The 26874-nt window shown below is 41.3% G+C and overlaps 1 long non-coding RNA gene across 1 annotated transcript; it reads left to right on the top strand.

Annotated features, from left to right (window-relative positions):
- Nucleotides 1–366: 366 nt before the first annotated feature.
- Nucleotides 367–16994, top strand: LOC111872417. Its single transcript, XR_002844222.2, has 3 exons — nt 367–562; nt 15049–15264; nt 16413–16994. It is a non-coding gene; the product is annotated as an uncharacterized LOC111872417 (long non-coding RNA).
- Nucleotides 16995–26874: the final 9880 nt, after the last annotated feature.

Here is a 26874-nt window from a genome sequence, read left to right as displayed (position 1 = left end):
TAATGGCCCTGAGAGTAATTCTTCTACAAGAACAAGAAACTGATCCTCAGCAGTCTTCTAATTGAGGAATTCCGGTCTATCAACAAGGCCTGAGCGGTGCAGTTTCGCACGCCTGCGAAGCCAGTGTTCGGATTGGTTAGTTAACTACTCAGTAGTCTCATTGCCATGTCAGTAATTATTAATTAAGTCAGTGTATAGCTGCGCTGCTTCTACTGGCTTTATTAGCAACGGGGCTTAATTGTTGTAAATGGAGCGCGGTCAGGCGCTGAGTGTGAGGCACGCATGTCCCGTCTCTGTCTCAGGCCGCATGCAAGCACTGGACGATGGCTGCTTCCAATGATGTCATCGCGGGCGAAAGCGGTCACAAAGGGCGTGCGAAAAAAGACGCCCAATATCTCTCGCCTCACTAAGTACTGTAGAAGAGTGTTAATTGTTGGCATGTTGAGAAGAGCTGACAAGTGGCGCAGTTTTCCAGCAGCCGACAACGAAATGCTGATAATCGTTCAGTAAAACTAGAAGCAAACAAGCTGCAAGAAATAGCGTGACTACGGCAGAGGGACGGGTAAGTGACTGCTGGAATGTTCACAGAATCTCAGTATAATAGGCAGCCCTATCTTGGTTAATGTACAGATCTTATTGTTCTAAATTTATTAATATTCTTTCTCTCAACGTAACCAATTAAAACTACTCCATTACAAATCAGACCACTTCTGTGTAAAAAAGCGCAGAACTGATGGTAGTCGCTGTTCACTCTTTCACATGAATTTATCATAAAGTAACAAAGGAAGTGGATACCTTCTGATGTCATAATATTTTAATTTTAATTAAGAACAGTGTGTAATTTGACCATGGCCGAGAAATGAGAAATTTGTGCAAAATGCCAATCGGAAAGTCTCGGAGACCTAGACACAGATATGCGAACTGCGATGTCAAGGGGCGCCAGGGTAGCGTAGCCGGTATAGCAACTGACTAAAGGTTGGACGGCCCAGGGTTCACAGTTCGAGTCCCACTAGAGGCAAGATTTCTCTTCTCCTCACTTCGTCCATACCGGCTCTTGGGTCCACCCAGTCTGCTGTCCAGTGGGTACTGGGGGCTCTATCCCCGAAAGTAAAGCAGCCGGGGCGTGAAGCTGACCATTCACGTACATCTAGTTGCGAGGTCAAGGATACGTGGCTCTATACATCCACTTCCCCATACATGCCCATGTCTTCATGGCGTAGTGCTTAATTAGTTAAGCAAAGGAGGGACTTTACCTTTCTTCCCTTTACTAGAATATCTAGATGTTGACAGGATTCAGGACAGGATCCAGTGGCGCACTTTTCTGGGCAGCTTTGCGTTCCGCAAGAGTCAAGGAATTTCTAGGATAGCTGAGAAAGTTTCTGGCCCACTCATTTAGTTAGACACCCATAGCTACACAAAAACTTACCCCACTATTTTGTATGGTTTTAAGGCACAGTCTCTTATATTAAGAAAGTAGGATACTTAATTATATATCGTATATATACCTTTTAGCAAGTTATATAGGCTTACCCTATTTTAAAGACAGAAGCAGGGGTGGAAGAATAATATTAAAATAGATATTAAGGAACTCGACTCTAATGAAATTTTTCTGGCTCAGAATTGGACTCCAGGAAAGGATTTACGTCAACAGTTCCGAAGTTTTGGCCAATATAACAGAGAAACAACATATCTTTCGCCATCATTAGTTAGACCATAAACGTGTAACGTACCGTGTTTCTTTCTTACTGAAAACCGTGATAACACAACAATCGATAATACGTGTAAGTAGCTCTAGGAGATACTGTGATTCGGAATTTTCCTGAATGATACCTCTGAGATGCGTATTCATTTCGACAGTTTCTTAACACGAGTGTTGTGATAGACTAGTGGCGCTTTCTGCAGAATATCTCGATTCACTATCACAACCACGTGACCTGTCTGCAGGATCCGAGGCGGTTACGATGAATTTTGCCTTCTGGAATACAATGGCGTGTAGTCCGTTGGAGGTGACGCGACGTATCGGAGGAGCATGTCGCCTCCATCTTCAGGGTCGAAGGATAAGCTAAGCGAGAAACGAACATCAAAGCAGGTGGCAAACAGATCTCTACCGACACTTTAGTTGGCCTTCAACGGACTAGGCGGCGTTATGTTCCAGAAGATAGAGCTCTTCACTTAACCTCTTGTTCCTCTTTCTGAAAAAGTATGCGAAATGCAAAATTGTCATTTACAAAAATCGCTGTTTTCTTTACTGAGATTCTGAACGCATTGTCCCATATAGTCCGACTGTGTTCTGTGATTCTCCAATTGAGACAATTAATTTACTTCATTGCCTAAATTTAAGATGGCCGTTTATGTAACAGCACGAAAAAGAAAAACACACACACTGGTTCATACACCCGATGTGCTTTTGTTTCTTCGAAGAATCACATTTCATTAAATTTCTGTATCCCTTTCTGGCACCTAAAGATCTACTAGAACCAGTTTTTGGTGAAAACAAAGTCCGTGATTTTCTCGAGTCTGTGTGGCCCCTAGAGGTGATAGTTATTCTCTTGTAATTAAAGACAATTGTCTCTTCTCCACACTGTCGTAATGCGGGCGATAATTACGTCATAGGCCTGTACATGATTACAGGGAAGACTTATCGTTCTTCCGTTTAGCTCCCTCCCTCGCCGAAAACTTCTGTAGGCTTCAATTTTAAGCCATTGACTGCCATATTCGTTTTGTAAAAATGATGATAAGGATGCTAGGACAGTTAGAAATTTCCTTCTTTATATTCGTTTTAATTCAGAAAAAAAAAGGACTTGTCAAGCAATTAAACAGATCGAGAAAGGGCGTGAGAAAGTAGGTTTGGCCAGATTCTCGCTCAGCACAACACAACACAACACAAGCAACTCTCATGAATACCCAGAAGCAGCTCACTTACTTCTCAATTGGATAAATGGCTCTTGCAGTATTAACGCTTTCAACCTCATCACACCAACTTGCAGCATGAGTAACTGCAGTTTTAATTTGGCTGTAATTCTGTAGCATGATCATTATGTGCTTTGCTTCATCATTTGTAAGCCTGTATATGCATTCTTTGTTGATTTGCTTTACTTTCTTATTGTTTTCTGCCTTTATTTGCGGGAAACTTGGGGTAATAGGGATCATCAGTTGACTGAACACTCGTAGTGTCAGCGGGACACGAGATATCAAAACAAGCTTCAAGGAGAGGTTTTCTTAAAACATGACTGGCATAATATGAGGTCATGGAGAGTGTAAAATCATTAAGGCCTCTAAGGGATCCAGTGTTATTTACTTAAAAATGGGGAAATTTTTAAGCACAGGGCAAGCTGTGCATCTGATCTTCAATTTACCAGCATAGTATTATAATTTACAAGCATTTGGGAGTTCGATTTATGAAATCCCGAAATAATTGTTACACCAATCCTGAATTTCTTGAGATATGGGTTTTCAGATATCACAATCTCAAATATTATTCAGAAATTCTGTTCTGATATCCCAAGGAGTTAGGTGAGGCCTATAATTCTGGAAAATAAAATCCTTAGGGAACTTGATTCCGGGCTCCAAAGTTCGACTTTGTGGTTCCAGAATCAGAGAGATTATGAACTGTTGGCACAGAAATCTGGATTTCCTAAATCAAAATTCTTAGGAAATTAGTTCGCTTTCCTTGTTTAAAGATTTCGTCAATGTACTAAATATTCAGTTTCCAAAATCATGCTCGTACATTCGGTTTCCAAAATCTTACAGCTAGACGTGTTTACTCAACACACTGTTTCTACTAATACTAATTTTAGAGGCATATAAGCAATCCATATTCGAGCCATGAGTTTACTTACCGTTAGGTACTGTTTGACAAAAGCTCATCTCAGAAATCAGGGCTTATCTACCACGCTTAATATGCCTTAACAATATTTTAATATCCATATTTCCACATGAAACTTCACAAATTCTCGAAGGCAATGGAAACAGTTATGACACACCGAACGACATAGGAGTTTACCCTGAATTTGATTTCATAACAAAGAGTGGCGGTTTTTGAATCTCCAAAGTAAATTTATTTAAAGTTATAGTTGCACCGTATATGGAGGGGGAGGGGGCATGGACACAGTACTTTGACCAAATTAGTTCTGCTCGCATTAAAATGATTATAAAGGCTATCTTCTGTGTAAGGTAAAACCACTATCACAAGGTTAAGCAGTGAGCCCCATAAAGGGGTCCACACACGTAGGAGTCTGGCTCGGCGAGCTTGACTTGGGAGCCGGGCTCGGATTAATTTCATCACACACGCATGAGCGTGGCGACCCACATACGGACGAGTTTGGCTCATTGGAACCCGAGCCGAGTCGGACTCGCGAGCCAGACTCCTATATGTATGGGCCCCTTAAGTCTCTGGCAGCCCACGAAGAGTCCAGTCTAACCGTTCTGATATTAAGATCGGCCTGTTATTATTAAGATACCCTTGCTTAACGTTTACGTTTTCGCACATACCTGTACACTGAAAGTATGGTGGAGCACGCGGTGTCGTAGTTGGTTGAGGCACTGTGCTACAAGTCGGAAAATCGCGGGTTCGATTCCCCATAAGGTCATTATATTTTTCAATTTAACCAATCCTTCCAGCTGCACTATGGCCTTGGGGTCGACTCAGCCTCTAACAGACATTAGTACCAGGAATCTTCAAGGGGCCAAAGAGCGGCAGGTGCGTAAGGCTGACAATCTCACCGTAATTTGTGAGCCGATTATCTAGAGAAAATGTGAGAGCCTAGTCGTCTCACGACCCTATGGGCCTTCAAGGCCTCTTACAGTGACAGCTTTACCATTTTTAAACAAAAAGTAAGAAACCGTAATACACAATAAACAAATCAATAAAATCTAGATTTTGTTGAAATCGCAAGGTTTTATGTCCTAGTGGTCACATTTTATGCTTTCATTTGGGTTTATACTTACAACTGTACATGAACGAGATGAGTGCTGTCGGTCTCAGCTTGGGTGACTGCATAAGCACGTTTACTCAGCGCGTACGATCGATAAGTATTTAACAATATTTGAAGTGCACAACTTTCCTAGCGAGGCCGTACGGTCCTGGTTCGCAACGAGGTGGCCCTGACCAGTCCCAGAGTTACTGCATTCGAGCTACTGGTGTTTCTTAACACGGGTTTCAAAAGTGAATGAAAAAAAGAATTTTGGAGTCATTGCAGAAATGTGCTATGCTTAACGAAGTTCTTCGATGAAATGAATTTCCGGATGATTTACTAACTTGCTCCATGGCGAGGCTGTATAGAGGAGGAATTTGAAAATGAAGTCAATTAAATAATATATATACGAGTATTTTTCCATGTTTCTTCCAGTTCCGTCGGCATGTTCGTGTGAAGACTTTCATGTCATCCGGACTGATCAACATGAGTGTGTTTGTAATGTATTTGCGATGGATAATACAAAATGGAGCAGGAATGTACTTTGTGACAGAGCAGAAACGGTTTGCACGTTGACATGTCTGTGGTCAAAGAAGGTCTCGCCTGTCCCTTAAGCAGATAAGATACAAAGAATTTCAGATTAACATAACACGTCTAAACACAAGTCATATTTTGCAATAATTCTACATTCCAGTACTTACCGAACGCATTTTTATATACGGAATAACAGTTTGAGCCTTATATGACTACGAAGAAGAGTCTATCACGCCTGTTCAGTGATCTGACATGGTGTTGTCAATCCTCGGGGAATCACTTTAAAATTATTCAGATATACTATTTGAATATGTTTTAACAAATTATTTCCTTGTGAATTCCATAGGCGTATTTCTGTAATGGGTCCTGTATATGCTATTAGAAAGACTGGAGTCTTGGAAACATGCATTGATGATGCTCCCAGATGGCTCAGAATCTGAGATCCGCTCATCTTTTTGGGTTGATTATGGCACAAGCGGGTTATGCATTTTGAAGAAAGAATGTTATCCGGATAATTGTGTAAATGAAGGGTTCTGATTGCCTTGTATTGCATGTAGAATCTTAATTGGATGATCCGTTTTGAAGTATTTTGAGATGGCACCTTGAATTGGTGCTGAGCGCGGCTGCAAATTTGACGCCGCGAAGATATATACGAAATTTTAATGGGGACAGTGAGAGTTTGATTAACATTGTGGATGAGTCGGATGTAGTTCATTTTGTAAATTCATATAACAGGTGGGATTTTGAGTTTACGGTTTAGTTATTGTTGAGATATGGCGGTTGCATCCTTCTTTGCAGACGTTTGGGGAATGTATTTTGAACAGTCGTCAGGAAGAATTCAAAAGGGAATAGTCCGTTGATATGGGAAATTGTGTGAGTGATTTAGCCAATTTGCGGGGAATAATAAGACCGTCTGTCGGCGTTAATAGACCCGCTTGCCTGATGACTTCTTTCTTTTCTTTCGTTGACGGTTGGTTGTTGATGCCATTGTAGAGTTTGTGGCCGTTATATATTTGGGGGAATTTCCATTTCCAGTTCCTGGGTCTTGTCACTTGTATACCTGTCGGCACCAGTTAACAGTTTAACGTATTCATAACTGAGGACAAAAATGGCATAAGTCCCAACTAATGAGATACTTCTCTACGTGTATGATTTTGAAGCCATTTGGGGAGACCTGCAAGAACTTCGATGCAAAGGAAGATTATTACGAAATCTGGAACATCATAATACAACATAGGCTATCAGAAAGGACACGAGGACGAGTTTAAAGCCAAACAACATTCATACTTTCTCAGATATGTTGCTTGCGTTATCCTTTGCTTTTCACTGTCTCTGAAAACCGCTTATGGACATACGAGAGAGTTCTTCAGGACACTGAACACAAAGTTATCGGAGCAAATTCTGGAATAATAGATCAGACTGGACGAAGGCAGTTACCTTACTGGTCCATATGAACTATTCGAGTAATTAATTCTAAGTCTCATGTTCGTTGTTCGATATTTTGGTTTCCCGATTACGTACAAATTAATTACTTTGTATCTAATATTGATTGAAATCCCGCAATAAAACTGTGTGATACTAACCGATGAATATGAAGCCTCTCAATACAAGCATTTTTCAAATTAACTTCAAAATGTTTGTTAATTGTTGTAGAATAGAGGATCTAAATTGACAATTTATTGGTGGAAAAAGAGGAAGAGATGCAGTGTCAATTTTGGAAAGGAGATATACCCATTTTTGTACTGCGTATATAAAAAGTAAGTAACGGTATCCCTGCAACAGGCCGTGAAGGCCCATAGGGTTGTGAGATGTCGAGGATCCCACATTATCTAGACAATCGGCTCATACATGGCGGCAAGGTTGTCAGCCTTACGCGCCTGCCGCTCTTTACCCCCAAGAATATTCCTGGTACTCATTTCTGTTAGAGGCTGAGTCGACCACAGGGCCACAGTGCGGCTGGAAGGATTAGGTCAACTGAAAGAATCCAATAACCTCAGCGGTATTCGATCCCGCGACTTTACGGTTTGTAGCATAGTGCCTCAAGCAACTACGCTACTGCGTACCAAGTATACAAATTATTCCAAATTACAGTCTTGTTTATTTATTTAAAAGTGTAATTCTTCGCCGTCCCTTAGTTAAAATTGTTACGAAATTCTATTTCGACAATTAGTCGTGAAACTACGGCATGCATGTGAAGTGGACAGAACTGAAAGCGCTGCATTTTCGTGAAGATCTGTTATCACCCGTGTAATTTGAGAAGCTACATTAGAATTGCATTTTAGGCATTTGTTTATTTGTAGCCCCAACGATGACATAATCTGAAAATGCCCGCAGTACTTCCACTTCTTAACTTAGATTGGTTCAGCATTGCGTGCAGCCGAAGTGAAGTAGTAAGTGTTTCACGTCGCGCTGAAGAGTAAGAGAGACTCCCCTTTAATAATGCTACCGATTTCTACGTGTTTTAGTTGTGCAACAGAATTCCAAATAAAGACTGTAAATATTCTCAGACAATGATCTATTGCTTATGAGTGCCTTGAACTTACTTTTAAATACACTCGTGTGCCTATTTATTCTGACATAAAACATCATACCGCTGAATTACCCTAATAGCACTGCGGATTTATCGTGACTGCTACGGGAGTAACCATACTGTACGAAAAATATTAAGCCCAACGTACACAGCATAAATCTTAACTTTTTCTTTAATCCAGCAATCATGTCAATGAGCTCTGTTCTTTGACTGTATGCTTAGTTCACTCCTCCATAGGGCGGCGAATCTGGCTGTTTCCCCTGTCTCTTCAACACTGAATATTACAGTAATGCTGTTGTAACTAAATTGTGACCACGGGGAGCTTACGGACACCGCCGTCCGTGGCAGCACAGTATGATCATCACATTCTGTGAACTTGGTTTCCCGTTTTGAAATATATAATGAAGTTAGATACCATATGCTGTTAACATAAGTCAAGCCTTTAAGCTTTGGGATTCGAACCCGCGAGCGGACGAAGACTGTTCAGCTTTAGGCTGGGCGGCCACTGTGATCGGCACGGGCAGTTTATGCCTTATTCACTTTACAATTTTTCTGTTCTATGGTGTATCATGTTCTTAATAGAAAGTCCTTCATATTTTTAAATTCTGTTGAAGCCAATTTATGAAAATGTACCACTAGCTGCCTGTCCAATATAGCTCTGTCAATTAACTTGTTAAAGAAGGAAGGCAACAGTCAGCGGACACAGAGAAATGCTCTTCTGGGCTTATTCCAACTTCCCATTTGTCCAGTCTGCACTGCTTTCATTTGTTTACGACATATAGTATATAGTAGAAAAAGGTGTTCTGTTTTGCAAAACCTGTATCATTTAAAGAATTCATTCGTCATTGCGTCTACTGAAGGAACATTTGAAGGGCGGAAGTTTCACGCCTGCAAATAAAATAAAACCAAATGTGAAGGAACAGCAAATATTTTACATGACTTCTTCATATAACGTCATGGCCTACTATACTGCACTTTAAATAGAGAAAGGCGCACTTGTGCACATTGGGAATCCTAACCTGAAACGAGAACCCATTACCAACACGCTTGTGTGTAGTGACTTCTCTAAATCACTTAAAAACTAATGAAGATTCCTTTATTTTTCCGAAAGTCTCAGTAGTCCTCAACAACAAACATTAAAATTTTTTTTTTCCCTTGGCACTACAGCCCCAGTGGGCCTAGGCCTACCTCCATGAACTCCGTTCACTTCGGTTTTTCTAGATCTTACACATTCGGTAGGAATCCTTGGGCGGGTGATCAGCTCGTCGCAAGGCATCTAACTGTACACAAACACAGAAAAACGCACACACACAAACTAAACATCCATGCCCTGAGTTTGATTCGAACCCACGATCCCGGTTTTCAAGCGAGCGAAGACAGTACATGCCACAAACATTAAATACCCGCTCATAAAACGGACGGATACAGTAAACAGTGCATATACATAAGCTGAGACGACGCAGAGAACTAACAGGCGGGACAATAACAAATTAGCATGGCGCCTCCCTACAGCTCTACACACGAGAAGCTTCATCAGGTGACGTCATCCATACAGAGGAAATGCTTATTAACTCGCGTATATTAGTATTGCTACAGCAATGACACAGTCAACTTTTCGTGTAAATATTCCGTAGGATCAGATATCAGCCAGACAAAAGTGTTTGGTTCCCATGGAAACAGAGACGTGTTTCATATCTATATAGACCCTGCATTTTAAAAAAGCCCCTGTCCTTATTAAACAAAACACGGCTGGGACAGGAATAATGAGCAACTCACATGGTGTAGTATATGAAAATCCTTCCAACTGGCAACCAGGAAGGTGCGTAACATTTGCACGCCACTTCAGAAAATTTTGCCACGTCCTAAGTCAGACCACGAAAGCTGTGCGTCAGCTTCGAGACTGTAACATGAAACCACATAAAACAAATAACTAAAAGGTAAAGTAATCCGTATGCCGGTCACGGTAGCCGAGCGGTCTAACGCATGCACTGTCTTCGCTCGCTCGGAAGCTCGGATCGTGGTTCGGATCTGTTTCCTGTGAGGTACGAACTGAATTCCTATATATTATTCTTCTACATTGCCGGTCACAGTAGCCGAGCGGTCTAAGGCATGCACTGTCTTCGCTTGCGCGGAAGCCGGGATCGTGGGTTCGAATCCCACTCAGGGCATGGATGTTTGTGTGCGTTTTTCTGTGTTTGTCTACAGGTAGAGGCCTTGCGACGAGCTGATCACCCGCCCAAGGAGTCCTACCGTATGTCTAAGATCTAGAAAAACCGAAGTGAACGGAGAAGCTCATGGAGGTAGGCCTAGGCCCACAGGGGCTGTAGTGCCAAGGGGGAAAAAAAAGTAATCCTTATGCTAAATTAATTAAGCACGATGCCATGGAGGAGTGGAGGTATAGCTCCACCATTCTTGACGTCGGCACTACATGGAGGTGAGTGGTCACCGCGCCCCTGCCTCTTCACCCCATGGGGAACTCTCGATACCCATTGGCTATGAGACTGGGTGGGCCCCAGAGCCGGTTTGGATGCTGTGGAGAAGAGAAAAATTTTGCACTGCCAGGATCGAAACCGAGATGTCCAGCCTGTAGCCCATCGGTACACCAACTGAGCTATCCCTACTTCAACAAATAACTACCTTCTTAAAATTAAAAAATTCATGTGGAGTATAGCAATAAGTAGATTTCTGATGGAGATACAGAACAAAACTGCTTTACAGTTCTGTAGTTGTTTAGAACATGTAACCAAAACATACCCTGCCTCTTACAAAGAAAAGTGCACTGTGCATTCAGACGTCACTCGGCTAGGCCTGTCCTGAATAGCGAGTTCATTTGGTTTTCAACGAATGGAAGTAACCGGAGGCAAATTTGGATTCGTTTAGCTCTCTTTAGATTTACATGGGGAAGTTCGCAGCCACCCTGAAATAACAACCGCGTCGCAACAAACCCTTGTCGCCACGAATTACAGAAAGAGAACCAAGAGACAGAATTCTCTGTTATTTTGAATGCTTTGTAATACGAATGCCGGCCGAATTTGTCCAAAGGGTTAATTACTATCCCATGAGGGAGCGCTGTATCAGTACCTGCCTGGAATATGTTGTTATAGCTTTCGTTTCTACTGCCTCTAGAGAAGGGCAAGAACCAATATTGTTGTTATGCGTTTTAACCAGCATCTGTAACTCAGAACATGAAGACGGTGGGTATTCTGAACCTGTTCTCATCCACTGAAGAATATAGACAGTTCACGTAAGCTCTTTGCTAATAATTCAGATAACACGCTTCAAATCAAATAGGAAAATGTATTTCATGCATATTTTCTGCTTTCTGTTTTCCCGACTGAAAGACAAAGTGTAAATTAGTCTAGGGATAAAAAAAACAATGATTCTATATTTTCATAAAACTGAAATGTGTCCTTTGTTCTTCATGAAAATTCTTCCACTCGTTGATTTTGAATGTGCTTATTCCCCCGTGGAAAGAGCACCAACTACCCCTTCGATGGGAAAGGCTGGGAGAATCTTCGTTGTCGGTCTGGACGCTGTGCATAAGAGAGAAATCCTGCGCTGTCGGGAATCAAATCCAGGCCGTGAATCTCGTAGCCCGTCGCTATATCGACTGAGTCATCCCGACTCCAGCTTATTCAACGACTCCGTGGTCCGTAGTCCGCAAGCGAACTATACCGACCGAGCGACCGCCGCTTTTCGGCGAATTTAGTACCAACTTTAGCTGATAGAGGGCGTCACGTGGCCAGCGCAACGGTTCTCCAGGAACTCTGACCACTAGACCATAGAGGCGGTCCTTATTTAACTACGCTGCCAGTAAGTAAACATACACAGCGTCGAGTGATGGGATGATAGCGAGTAACGAATCGCAAAAGAATGTGGAACTAAGCAGTCGTGACCTATTATACGAGTTATCTCTGTTCTTGGATTTACACGTAGAGTCTGAGGAACCCCACGAAATATTCATTGAGGAGGGTCGATGTTCTGTCCGAGATTCGAACCGATCGTCTTCCGAAAAATGCAAGCCAGACGTGCTACGACTGGAGTCGGCGTGCTTGGTATTGTTCTGCAAAGGCGGACTTGAAGGCGTTAAATAGTCTTCAGCGTTCCGTTTGCTGACCTTGAGCTGTTTACGTTTCTGTTCAGTAGCGGCAAATACATAAAAAAAGATAATGTACAGACCCCTGCAAATATTTTTAGAGTTGTTGTTCTCCAAAACGGAGCAGGCTGCAGTGCAGTTGCTACAAGTCGGAAAGTCAAGGGTTCTATTCCCGATGAGGTCATTGGATTTTTTAATTGACCTAATATTTCCAACAGCACTATGGCCCTGGGATCGACACATCCACTAACAGAAATGAGTATCAGGAATCTTCCTGCGCTTGAGGCTAACAATGTCACCGCCATCTGTGAGCCGATTGTCTAGAAAGTGTGAGATCTTCGACGTCCCACAACTCTATGGGTCTTCACGGCCTGTTACAACGATAGCTTTACCTTAAGTTATACCTTGTTTTCTAAAACACAGCTTCAATTGCTAAAGTTAAAGATTGAGGTCTTTGATAAATGAAGTGAAATGGATGATTTATCATCTTACGTTTCATTCTGTTATTTAATTTTAAGTAAAATATTTTCCTCAGGATATGGACTATAGACTATTCTCGCCTGCAATATGTTTAAATTTGATGTGAGAGTACATTCAGTGGAGGCACGACTATGTGTTTAATTCGTTTTGCATTCCATATTCAAAAGATTATAATTGTACGAAGTAAGACCTTTTATGTATCTCAGTAGGAAAATATTTATTTTTCCTTCTCCTCAATTATCTTTCTGTTCAGCTTTTAAACAGTTGCTTGAATTAGTCTTAATAGAGCCCATAAGAAGATAAAATAAGCGGTAGAAATTCCATTTTCAAGAGAAATTCAAATATCGGACTGTAACTACAAGTGCTGTAACTAAGTCATAGACTTGCAATTGTTTCATAGACGAAACAGAGACGAAAGCGAGAAACACCATGGGCAAAATTGGAAGAGAAATGGCATAAATCTTAAATTTGAATAAGTCTTAAATTCTAAAATGAGTCTGGATAGCTCAGTCAAAAGAGTGAATGGATTAGGACTAGACAACAGGAGTTAGATTCCCGGCAATTGTATGAATTATTCTTTTCGACACCGCTCCCACCCCGTCTTTCATCTTGTGAGTATGAGGAGTTCTTCCCGCGGGGGTAAGAGATCGGTTTTAACGTTGCATCCACGTCAGCATCTCTTCACGGAGCGATTTCTAACCGAGGCTGCGTAAGAATACGATGATGTTACCATTAAAATAAAGACAAAAAATATAATCCCAGTAGAAATATCTGAAGTACTGAACTAAAGCTAGAAACATGGCGACAATAAACCAAGAAGTTCTGGGAAGAACTAATAGCATATTTTCTTTTCATATGACATGGACTGCATACGAAACGAAAAAATAGTGGGACACAGAGAGCAAGGATATTTCATAAGCTTCCTAAAAAAATAAGGACGGGAATACACAGAAGTCAAGGTTATTTCACAAGCTACATAAGCCTAAAAATTAAGGGAGATACACAGACAGCAAGGCGATTTCATAATCCTGCTTTTACTTTTTTTTTTTCAAAATAAGGAGAGTAGGCTAAAACACGTTCATGAAGAAATTCGGAAGAGATTTATATTTGGATGATCTTTGTTTGTTTGTTAAAAATGCTTTGCCTTCCCGTGTCCTCCCTGCAGTTCCAAAGGTTAAGGGCGGCCGCACACCAACTGCGTCAAGACAAGCATCAAGACATGGGGCAAAAGACGCAGTCTTGCTTCATTCGTGATTCGTCAGCATGACTCAGTCCGGTGTGCGGCGGATATCATAATCTCATTCCTTTCAACTATGCTCCTTTCTTTGCGTCATGTCGCAGACATCGTGTCTTGACGCATGCCGGTGTGCGGCCTACGTGTTTCATACACGTAGTTATGGGAGTGGGGTAAGGTTGAATGGTATTGTGAGCCTGCTGTAGCAGTCCCTGCTGACAGATGGCCATTGATTGGATGGAATTTGGCAGGGGAAAACCGAAGATCTCGGATAGAAACCCAGCCCATTGACCATTTGTCCATCACAAATTCCGTATGGAGTATCCTGAGACAACGCGGTTTTCCGCAGTGTCAAACCGACGACTTAAGAACTTACACTGTGAGTGCGGGTGCGAAAATTAGTCCCACGCCCTTAAATAAGATGATATGAAATTTCAGAGAAAGGTACTGAGAACAATGTCCGAACATAATTTGTACGTTCTGTCAGATATTATCAGGGAGAATTAGATTAGCGGCATATGTAGCACGCATGATGGGAATGTATGGAATGTTTTAGTCTGAAACCCTTGAAGAAAGAATACCATAAGGTGGATCCAGGCATGGGTGGGAAGATGTGAGAATTTGGTCTAACTCCAGATAGGATTCAGCAGCAACTTCTTATGAACACGGTTATGAGTCTTCGGGATCCGAAAAAGACGCAAAATATGTTGACTAACCTGGGAGACTATTGTCTTCTCAAATAAGTTCACGCAGAGACTCAGTTAAGGAACAGAAGCAACTTGGACTAGAACCCAAACCTTTAACGTCCGGGCTTAATTAAAAAAAACTCTACCTACAATTTGGATAAGGTCGCGGGTTCCTTCCCCGATGACATCACTGGAATTTTCAGTTGACCTAATCCTTCCAGCCGCACTGTGGCCCTGGAGTTGACTCTAACAGAAATGAGTACCAAGAATCTTCGTGGGAGTAAAGGGCGGCCGGCTCTTAAGGCTGATAACTTCACCGCCATCTGTGATCCGATTGTCTAGAAAATGTGAGAGCCTCGACGTCTCACAACTCTATGGGCCTCCACGGCCTGTTACAGAGATAGCTTTACTTTTTCTTTTCTTACACTTTGCTGGAAAATATAAAGGCATAATTCTGCATGTCGATTCCAAACAATAAATCAGCCGAAAGCTAGTGCTTGCAAAGAGAAAATATTTTTAAAATGATCCCGTAGGATGTAACCGTATGAAGTTAATTCATTTCTTTATTGATTTAGGTTCCCGGAACGGAAGGAAGTGATCATCAACGCCACCAGCTCATAGCAATCAGGGAATCAATCAACAGTCCGCAAGGAAACCTGTTACAGCACCGACACGTGCACGCCATCACTCTCAATAGACACGCTTCTAGGTCCCGTCCCACCGCCCTCGTAATTCGATTCTACAAACAGGCTGCGCCGGAATCGAGCCCCGCTCCGAGGATCAGCTGAAAGGTAAGGTAAACTTGTCCCTGTGCTTAACTAAGCACTACGCCATGAATGTGTATGGGGGAGTGGATGTATAAATCTACCCTTTCTTGACCTTGTTACTAGTTAGAGATGAGTGGTCAGCTTCACGTCCCGGCCGCTTTACCCCCCGTACCCCTTGGATAGGAGGTTGGGTTGGCCCAAGAGCCGGTCTGGATGACGTGGAGAAAATTCTTGTCCCCACCGGGACTCGAAACTCGAGTCCAGCCCGTAGCCAGTCGGTATACCGACTACGCTACTCCGGCCCTGCTTCAGGCATGAGGAGCGTATTTATTGTCATTTGGTTGAACAGACAGACATGTAAAGCATTTTAATTAGTGCGTGTGTCTCATTATCAGCTGTAAACGGAACAAATACGGTTGGTATCGCGGTGGACTTTTTGGGCTTTATTAATCGTTCTTTTTTATTTAAAACGACGTTTCAGGGAGTGTACTCTGTGTCCATCCTCAGGTAAAAAGCCTACTCGGAGACATCTCCAGAGAAGGGATTGATTCTAAGTAGGGTTTCAGCCTGAGGACGGAGATAAACGTGGCTGTAAATAAGAATAGGACGATGGATAATGTCCAGCAGGTCAGTCATTGCATTAACATGCCAGAGTTATTAATTTTTAGATTTAGCAAAGAATATAATTCTTACTAATGTGTTATCAATTTATTGTTTTTTCTGCAGGAATATAACATAATCATTTCTCACTGAGAAGGGATATAATTTTTCAATAGTTTAAGGTAGTGTTTCTCAGTATTTATCTCGGCTTTTCTTAAAAATCGCCCTCTGGCTGTAACCTTCTTCTCTCTAGACAACGAAAAAAAAATCGTTACTGATGAACTGAGGCAGTGAATTATATATGAAATCTGTCCGCCTGCTAGTGAACCTGCAAATTCTATTTTTTCATTACATAGCCTCAGTTGCAGAGCCTGTATTCCGCGCGCAATTTCAGAACATGACGGATGATGACGTATTATATTATTGGTTTCTCATTTTCGTTCCAAAGTGCTTCGGACGATCTCGGCGTTGTAACTTACCTCGTGAGAGCTTTAGAAATATCCGAAATTTTCTCAGCCTTCTGCTAACCGATTCTTCACCGAAATTAACATATTTCTGACTGTATGTTTCAGTCTGACAGCACGAACCGTACATCGACCACCCATGTGAAACTTAAGGTACTGAATCCAAGTTGCAGATTCCTGGAGAAGCTAAGAATCACTAAGCTAATTACGAAATTCTCTGCTTTAATGCAACCCGAAATGTCACTACCATCCTCACATTATTCCGAAACTTGTCCCTGTCCTGGACTAGACAATTTCAATCCAAGCTTTCCTATCCAGTTTCTAGAAGATCCAGTTCAGGAACACCTCTACACTAAGGTCGTCCAGCTGGCCTCTTCTCTAAACGCTTTCCTACTAAAACTCTGTGTATATTGTGACGTTACAATATTTCTCACATGTACCATCCGAACTACGTGATCCTCCCATTGGATTATCCTTATTTTCATCAACATAACAAAATCTGAAGAAGAGTAAAAATTATACAGTTCTTAATATGTAACTTTTTCCGACCTTTTGTTACTTACTGTTTCTCAGATTATTTTTCTGGTCGCTTTGTATGTCATTTTTAAACAAATGTAAATATAGTTTAATTAAATGTTAAACACCTTAACATATGATTTTCAGTACAGCTGGATCGTGCAAGACATTAAATAAGATAAGGGTAAGTAAGCGTAAATAAAAACAAAGAAAAAAAACACTAATTTTATCCGTGATTCTGTATGGATGTGAAACTTTGTCTCTAATACTAAGGGAGGAACACAGACTGAGGGTGTTTGAGAACAGGAGGTTGAGGAAAATATTTCGGCCGAAGAGAAATGAAGTGACAGGAGGTTGGAGAAAAATGCACAATGAAGAGCTTCAGTACTCTTCTCCAAATATAATTAGAATGATTAAGTCAAAGAGGATGAGGTGGCCAGGGCATGTAGCACGAATGGGGAGAAGAGGAATGCATATAGGATATTGGTGGGAAAGCCAGAAGGAAAGAGACCACTGGGAAGACCAAGGCGTAGGTGAGATGACAATATTAAATTGGATCTTACAGATATAGGATGGGATGGTATAGATTTGATTTATCTGACTCAGGATAGGGACCAGTAGAGGGCTCATGTGAATACGGAAATGAACCTTCGGGTTCCATAAAATTCTGGGAAATTCTTGAATAGCTGCAGAATTTGCGGCTACTCAAGAAGGGCTCAGCTTCCCGAGTAAGTATGTGGTAGGTAAGTAAGTAAATAAAAACACTAGTAGCACCGTAAAGGTTAAGAGAATTCATTAATATTTTAATACACTGGTTTTCTTCTGACGCAAAACAGTGATTTTACATTAATGTTTTTTTTTCCTGAACTTCGGGAAGAAAAGATATTGATTCATATCTTTCTCTGTCAATCCGTGTCACCGTGAAAAATTCATTGTACAATTATAAAATCTGGGAGATACGAGTACTTTAATACTTGCTGTACCTGTTAGAGAGTATTTTCTGTTTTTTTAACGCTAGTGGGGTGGGACTAAGTCCCTTGTACTGCGGCCACTTCTGGCCTATTGTACCAGCCCTAGATGATAGGTGAGGGTGATTGTGGAGCATTTGGTGGAATGAAGATTGGCAGGGGAAACCGAAGTACTCGGAGAAAACCTGCCCCAGCGCCACTTTGTCCACCACAAATCCAACTTGACCAGACCCGGGATCGAACCTGGGCCGCCGCGATTGGGAAGACAGCGACTAACCGCTTGGGCTATGACGCGGCCATTTTCTGCATTATATGAAAGGAAAACTCAGCTATTGAACATAAAATTCCTTTTCGACTGCATCCTCTTTGTTGTATTACAATTTTTGGATTACAACAGCCGTGGCCAAAAAGGGAACACACATCACGAGACACGGTATACACGGAGTGTGATAGGAACGACTCCCACAGTGGAGGAACCATGCGCGGGTTTGAATTGGGACACATAAGATGAATAATCTTAACACGTTTTAGTGTATAAAAATTTATTATAGTTGACGAATACTTTTTAAAAACTTTTTAAATAATTTTATAATGATATATAATGGCAAGCAATGCAATATATTAGCGTAAATAAAGCACCTTATGATGGCACTATGTTGCCGAAACATGTCGTGAAGTAACAGGTGAAACTGAGTGCACTACAAGACGGACACTGCATACACATCATGGATGCATCCTCTTTACTGTCATACAGGAACTAGAAGTACCGTTCATTGGGCTTTTCGACAAGGTGACCAGAAATATGGTGGATAAATGCAAACGAACCTTGCTCTTCGGTAATAAACACCCCAAGAACGGTCGCCATTTTGACTACAGAAACCAGCATCTGAACATTCGCATGCGTGTCTACAACGTAGACTGTCATGGAGCTGGACTGTGCTGCTACCTAGTGATACATATAGAAAACCTATTATGTTCATTACAGCTGTTTTACTTTCATTTGTGACCCATTTACTGATCCCTCCCTCCCCCCCTCGTATTCGGTCTGTCACCCTAGGCTATACGTGTATAACGAGCACGAACTAGGTAACTTAGGTAGTCGAAAAGGAGGCCCCATTTCGAAACACGAACGTGTCTAAGAGAGATCTTGATTATGGATCTCGAGGAGACTGAAGCCCGGATTGACTGTGCTGGCGAAGACCAGCAGCAATTTAACTGACCCACCGACCTCAGTCGAGAATGTGAAAGAGTCGTCTTCATGGTTCACTTGAGAGTCGATGAGTTAGTTGTGAGGCAGTCGCCAGCCGATAACGACGTTAGAAGAGATGAACACTGTTGGGATCCTTCACCAGGCAACTCCTAGTGAAGACACAGAAGTCTTAGCAAGTGTTTTAGTGAGAAGTACATTGTGTGAATTAGTGAGAACGTTACACCTATTTGTAGTTATGGACTATAAAACTGGCTGCCTCTCTGGTCTTGTGGTCAGAGTTCCTGGCTACAGATCCGGAGGTCCTGGGTCCGATTCCCGGCGCTACCAGATTTTATGAGGTTTATAGCCCCTCCGGTCTAGAAAACCGAAATTAAAGGCCGTGGGAATTCGTTGTGCTGTTAACACGACACTCTCTATCCGCCAAACTCGGCACTAACTTCGCCGACAAGCGGCGGTCGCTCGGTCGGTATAATTCGCTTGCGGATTAAAGCCACGGGATTTGTTGTTTTTTGTTTGTTTTGTAGTTATGAACTATAAGCATTCAGGAAATCCAATTACAAATCCAAACACCGTGTCTAGTCACAAACACGCGAAAATATAATCTGCTCTATATACTCGATCAGTAGCAGATGAAGACCTTTCACCTTCTCTTGCCTTTCAAAGTGTTTGTCTGGACATGTTTGTGAATTCATGAAGTGCATTTGGAACTGATCTCCTACTCTAAATATTTTATAGTACTTGTAATTTATACACATAACAGAGTTGCACCGGATTTGTTAACCAAACGAATGTAGCAAATGAAGAAAAATACAGTATTCTTTTTTATAAGCAACTGAGGGGTATAGAATAGACCTCACATTTCAAAAGGATTTGCTTGCTTGGAAGCAACCTACGCTTCTCTTCCAGAGGTGGATAGATGGCAGGACAGGGCACATCTTCAAGTCAAATTAACCCCTGCTTTTGAGGTTTCCCAAACCGTTTGAAGTCTGAAATGCAGTCGATTATGGTTTTGTATAAGGGAGATTCCTTTCCATGGGAAGTCAAAGCGTTGCCCAGAGCTACAATCATTTACATGAGAAGAACTCTTCTGAGTTTGCCCCGTATACTACTGCCTGTACTTTGATAAAACTTATGCTTTGGCCAGAGCTTACCAGAAATATAAGTGTACTAGAGGGGAGTTTTGTTTCATTGTGAATTCTTAGATGACATGTTCTTGAAAATACTGTCTCTCTCTGAACCTAAGAACACGCAATGATATCAGTCTTCATATGGAGTGCAATTCGAAAGATGGCTGCCACAGAATTAAAGCGTGGAAATATCTTTATTGCATAATGCGTAGTACTGTAGAGAACTGATCTCGGTGTTCCTAGTGGTGAGCTGTTAGTCGAAACTGAAGGCTGCCTCTTTAACTCATTATAGGTCTTTCAGGATCTTTCTGTCTTTATTTGAATGCTCTTAATTCAATAACCAGGGACTCTTAATTCAATTCAATTCGTGTCTATTTACGTGCAAACTTAACAGCACATTGGCCAATTACAAAGTTAGCAGTAGTACACAGAAATAAACAAAAATAACTAAAGAGCAAAATACAAAATATGACAGTCTATATAATAGCAATAAATTAATAACAATTAAAAAAAATTGAAGTTAGCTTTAACATGCGTGAAAAATAAAATAAGTACATTTCCAATAGTTATGCCATTAGTGGCGAGAGAGGACAACACATGTACATACGCACATATACGTTAATAATAATAATGTGATAGTTATAATATTAATAAATCCATCAACATAAATTAAATCTATCATTGAGAAGGGAGAAAATTAAAATATACACAATTAGTATTTTTGATGATAATAATAATAAATCAATTCTTTATTAATGTCAGATGGACGGTATTCATCCGCACTGGAAAAAGTTCCTTCGTTTTGCTTTGTGTTATGAACCACTTACAGCTGGAAATATAGAGGGAAAAACTCCACCGATTCAAACATCTGATTCCCAAAAACATTTATTGAAATTACTGCTGAAAACAGCATAATGAAACAAATCTGCGACATAACATTATACGCATAAGACACCTGTCACATCAATAAACACTTGCCGGAGTACATAAACTGGCGTGAAGCCGTGTCACGTGCCATGCGTTGAAGCAGATGGATAAGAAAGAGTCCGAATTCGTGGTTTCACACGGACATAAAAGCGGAACAAGGGAGAATAATTGAATATCTGGATGGCAGCAGGAGAAGTTGCGGAGGCCTGTATATCATGAGGACTGCTTGCTCTAAGATCCCGTAGTATGTGAGGGGGTGGGGGAGGGGGATCCTGAGAAGAATCGATGAGGGTCCAGCTGTTGCGAGAGGTCATCCATCCTCGGTTCGCTGACAAGGGATTACCTCAGCACCTCCACCCACCAAACCAAGCCGACAACTCTCTGATCTCAAAACAACAACCGACTAACTGCCGCACCTGATCATTTCGGGGTAACTTTGAACAAGAGGCGAACCAGACTGAAACCAAGGGCTGATGTTTTACATCAGCGCAGTCAAAATCTCAAAACTGAAGTAATTTTCTTCCAGTACTTATTTTGAAAAAGCATATGATTGTTTGGATATGCTAAAATTACGTTCATTGTTGACTTTATATCTTGTATGGTCTAATGGATGAAATAGGTTTATTATAATGTAGATTCTAAAGTCAGAATATAGGGATTACGAAAATTGTGCTTTATCCCTTCTTTGGGGAAATCTGCCCCGAGCATTGAGCAGTATAACTGTCTGCAGCAATATGTACTTACTACTGTGAGCTTCTTACACAATGCAACCGTGAAGTGACTTTTGCGTTATGTGTCGGCCCAACGTGACGGGGAGGGCCAACTTTTCTGTCTAAATCCAAACTTAAAAAAAAAAAAAAAGATTCTTCTATTCTTATGTCCAAGAACATTTAAAAACTCTAATCATAATAACTTTTAAATTTGAACCAAGCATGGCCTACCAGGTAAGTCAATAAACACCATCTTCTGAAAGGTCAAATCTATGGTCTTTTTTTCAGACTTTCCACATGTAATACACGTACATTTATTTTCCTCGAATTTATTCTAAGATGTAAGATTTGAGGTTTTCATGGCGGTGACTATGCTTGTACCGGTTCTCACGGTCTCTTCGCTTGCCTATTTTCTTATTTCTCTTTCTACCCTGAAGATGGAGGCGATATATTCCTCCGAAACGTCGGTTAACACCACATCTACACGGCGCCACATCCCGGAAGACTTTCTTCTTCTAAGATGACTACATAAAAACATCCATGCAGTGATCTGTGGAGATACTCTTCACTTCAGATTACGATTAATATTAAGCTTATTAAAATCATGTTATTAGCGAAAAATTGGTATGGGTGTGAAACTTGGTCTCTGAGGGTGTTTGAGAAGAGGGTGTTGAGGAGAATATTTGGACCGAAGAGAGATGAAGTGACAGGAGACTGGAGAAAACTGCATAATGAGGAGCTTCATAACTTGTACTCTTTTCCAAGTGTAATTAGAATGATCAAGTCAAGAAGAATGAGGTGGGCAGGGCATGTAGCACGAATGGAGAGAAGAGGAATGCATATAAGATATTGGTTGGAACGCTAGAAGGAGATAGACCACTGGGAAGACCAAGGCGTAGGTGGGTGGATAATATTAAATGGATCTTAGAGAGATAGGATGGGATGGTAAGGATTGGATTTATCTGGCTCAGGATAGGGACCAGTGGAGGGCTCTTGTGAACACGATAATAAACCTTTGGGTTCCATAAAATGCTGCGATATTCCTGAGTAGCTGCAAAATTGGCGGCTCCTCATGAAGGGCTCAGCTCCATGCGTAAGTAAGTAAGTAATGTTAGAAATAAGGTATTCTTTTGCATTAGTGATTGAAGTTGTAAGGAAATTATTATTGTACATCTTATTTATATATTTCTTATGGGAAATTGTATAGGCCTATACTTCTAATTGGAATTGTTAATCAAGGCAATTACTGTAACTACTTATATGCTGTACATTGTTCATTTTCCATTGCCTGAGAATCACTTGATATAAACGACTTATTGCGAATTGGATTTTCTTCCGTTTTCAGGCATAAGGTTGGCATTACATTGGCAGAGACAGTCTAGGACTTGTATACAGAAGATTCTGTGTTCTATCCTAAACCGTATCCATTGGTACCAAAATGAAAGTAGTACGTGTAAAATTCGTTCGGTGTAATTACAATCAATAACCTGAAGATGGGAGTAGAATCGAATGCAGCAATGTCACGTATCTATATATCTGATATATCTCAAATGAATCAATCTTTGTCACAAAATTAACATTTATTATATTTAAAATTATATTTCGTTTGGTGTGATTTTCATTTTTCTGAAACAATGGAATTAGATCTATGTAAGATTTGAGGTTTTCACGGCGGTGACTATGAAGAAAGCCGTCTTCTTGGATGTGGCGCCGTGTATATGTGGTGTTAACGGAAGTTTCGGAGTAACGTATAGCCTTCATCTTCACGGTAGAAAAAAGAAAATCCGTGGACCTGCTCACCCTGGTTCCTCGCTCGCTGATTTTCTTTTTTCCTCTACCCTGAAGATAGAGGCGATACGTTCCTCCGAAACGTCGGTTAACACAATATCTACACGGCACCACATCCTAGAAGACTGCTTTCTTGATCGGAATTAGATGTGTTTACAGTCAGAGACCTGAGGAAATATTTGAATCTAAGAGAGACAAAGTAAGTACAGTTATCATATAAAAAGGCTGATCACTGCGCACCACAGAAACTCAACATCTTTCGCTTGCCCAAGCAAATCCTATTTATCCGTCCATCCAGAGAAGCAGCCGAAAATCTACTCCTAATTATGATGATGTAGGTTAGCTCTGAGAGATTTGAGGTTTTCACAGAGGTGACTATGAAGAATGCCGTCTTCTGAGATGTGGCGTCTTGTAGATCCTGTGTGAACGGACGTTTCGGAGGAAAGTATCGCCATTCTTCGACTGATCACTCAGTCCATAGCCACTTACTCAAACTGGTTCCTCGCTCGCGGATTTTTCTACCCTGAGGCGGTACTTTCCTCCGAAACATCGGTTCACACAGGATCTACATGGCGCCACATCAAAAAAAGACGGCCTTCTTCATAGGTTGCCTTGTTGAAGTGGCGGCTAGATAATAAGATGATTGTTACGTGTCCGAGCCTTTTGCTCTAAGCTGCAATATCGACTATTTCTGCAGAAGCTGAGTAAAACCATCAAAGTCAGTCACTGTTACTGAGTGCAAATAGGATAAAGTAAGCGCTCATGAGCTAGTACTGTTGCTCATCTAGTGTATCTGTGGTGAGAAAAGAAATCAGTAATCTTTGTCAGTATGAAGACATCGTCTCGTACAGTCTGGAATTCACAAACCCCTCATTATACTTTGGCACGCAAGGGCGATTTGTAAGGGTTCAGTATTAATTTGTCGGATAATAACGCCTCTATTCATTTAGCACTATTACACCATATCGGAACTCATAATGTTTCCCCCCTCATTGTTGATATGTCCCGGAGTTGATATCGCAATAAGCAACCCCCACTGGCAGAAGGGGATGAACGGTCTACTCACTATCTGATCACTCCCCTACCCTCACGTGAGTAATGTCGATGTTATAAATACTAAATATTTGTATGAATTTATATTTTTGTACACAAGACAGAAGAACTAACGGAGGAGGAAATGTTTTATAAAGAGGAATTTTAAAATATGCCTTCTTTCTCACATATTTTTATGGTGATCAAATAAATGGGGTGGGGGGTATACAAACGGGATATGCAGAACGCATAGAGATCAGAAATACGTACAATAGTTTAGTCGAAAGACCTAAAGGAAAGAGAACACTTAGGAGACCAAAGAATAAATGGGAGAATAATTCTAAGATGGATGGAATATGGGCTGCATTGCATTAACCCGGGCCCGGAGGGCTCCTCATGTGGACACGGTAATAAACGTTTAGAATCCTTAGAATATAAGGAAATTCTTGACTGTCTAAGAGACTGGCAGCTCCTTAAGGACGACTCTGCCCCATGGAATTAATAAGCTACTAAGTTAAAATTGTTATTTCTGTACCGAAATTAATGAATAATTCGAATAATTTTTTTTTCTGTCTTGAGTTTCGGTGCCGTTTTTTGAGAAACGATTTTCAAAATTGAGGCGCTCTCCTAAACGCGAAAGTGCTGCCGACTGGAGGCGGTGAGTGGCGACATTCTTTTCTATGCAATTTATTAACATTTTTTCTTTCTAAGCAGAAGAGCTTCTTCAAGTGAGAAAGGAAGCACCGAACGAGTTGTCTCTCTTGTATTCAGAAGATGGCCTGCGTTCGAATCTCGACTGGCATACGGTATAACCTAAGGTTTTTCATGGTTTTCCTCAGTCGATCCAGGCAAACTTCTCGATATTTCAAGTTAGGCCAGAACCGATATCTTTCGCATCCTCTCAAATTCATTACTCATCAATAAACTCACCGTTCGAAATGACTTAGTTAAAAATAGTAAAAAATAAATAAATAGAACAGTGCACTCAAATTGGACCGCTTCTGTGGTATAGACGTCAGAGTTCCAGAGGCCCAGGGTTCGATTCCTGGCGCTACCAGATTTTGTGAGAAGTAGTGGGTCTGGAACGGGGTCCACTCAGCCTCGTGAGGATAACTGAGGAGTTATTTCAAGGAAATAGCCGTTCTGGTCTAGAAAACCGAAATTAACGGCAGTGGGGATCGGTTGTTCTGACCACGCTACACCCTCTATCCGCTAAAGTTGGCACTAACTTCGCAACAAGCGGCGATCGCTCGGTCGGTATAGTTCGCTTGCGGACTACAGGCCACGGAGTGCCATCAAGTTAATGCTTGTAAACAGGATTATACGTGTATATTCAGGCAGTGTATCTACTGGGATAATATCTCCGTTTACTACTTTTAAATAAGATTGTAGTTCATCCTAAGTTAATGATTTTAAATGCGTTTGTATCCTACATTGATGATTTAAGTAGAATAATATATGAAGTTTATGTTCTGGCTGGAAGAATATTTCAGTAAATACTTTTAAATAAGATTGTATCTTCAGCGTAGGCTCCTTAAGACATTTGTTTATTCCTCGCCGTAATTTATGGAACTAAATCCAAATTTCAGGATTTCGGTTTTGTTACGTGATCACAAACCTACGCGAAACCGTGTTTTGTGTTCGTCGCTTTGTTTCTGAGTAGCGATAAGCCGGGCGGAAAGGAATGACATTTGAGAAAAAAGATTGTAAACCTTTACGTTCTTCATAGGCCTGCTCATATTTTTGATTCAACATCAGCCTCATCGTTGCAAATATCTGCTTGTGTCAGCTGGATTCTGGATTCGAACCATGGACTTAATGGATATGAAGTGAACAAACCAGTGTACAGATCGATAGTACAAAAAAAGGACTTAACCGGTTGTTCCCCAACACACAGCGTGAGGAAATCTCTCTGCTGAAAATCTTAGCGCTTGCCGAGGTTGCCAGCGATGTGAACCGGGCAACGTGTTCTGTTCACTGGGCGAGGAACCGCTCCTCCCCTTTCCAACAAAAACAAGCGAGAGGCGCCTGCCGCAATGGATACTGTTACTGCCCTAGCGGGGAAGACGTTGGTATCAAACTCAAGAATGAGGGTGCAACACGAAAACTTTCAGAGATTTAAAGACCCCTTGGCTGCGTCTTCGCACCTTATTTTATTGTAAATGTGCTGGGTTTGTATTTAATGTTCCGTACTTTACACCGGGGCCCTGTAAGATTTCATTCCAGGGGCGAAGATTCTAGAAAACAAGTCTCGTAGTCGCTTTCATTTACTGAAAATGGCGCTAATGATAT

Source organism: Cryptotermes secundus, unplaced genomic scaffold (genome assembly GCF_002891405.2).
Source record: "Cryptotermes secundus unplaced genomic scaffold, Csec_1.0 scaffold962, whole genome shotgun sequence".
In the NCBI taxonomy this organism is placed as follows: Eukaryota; Metazoa; Arthropoda; class Insecta; order Blattodea; family Kalotermitidae; genus Cryptotermes; species Cryptotermes secundus.
Note: the sequence above shows the minus strand (reverse complement) of the source record. Positions and strands in the feature narration are given on the sequence as shown.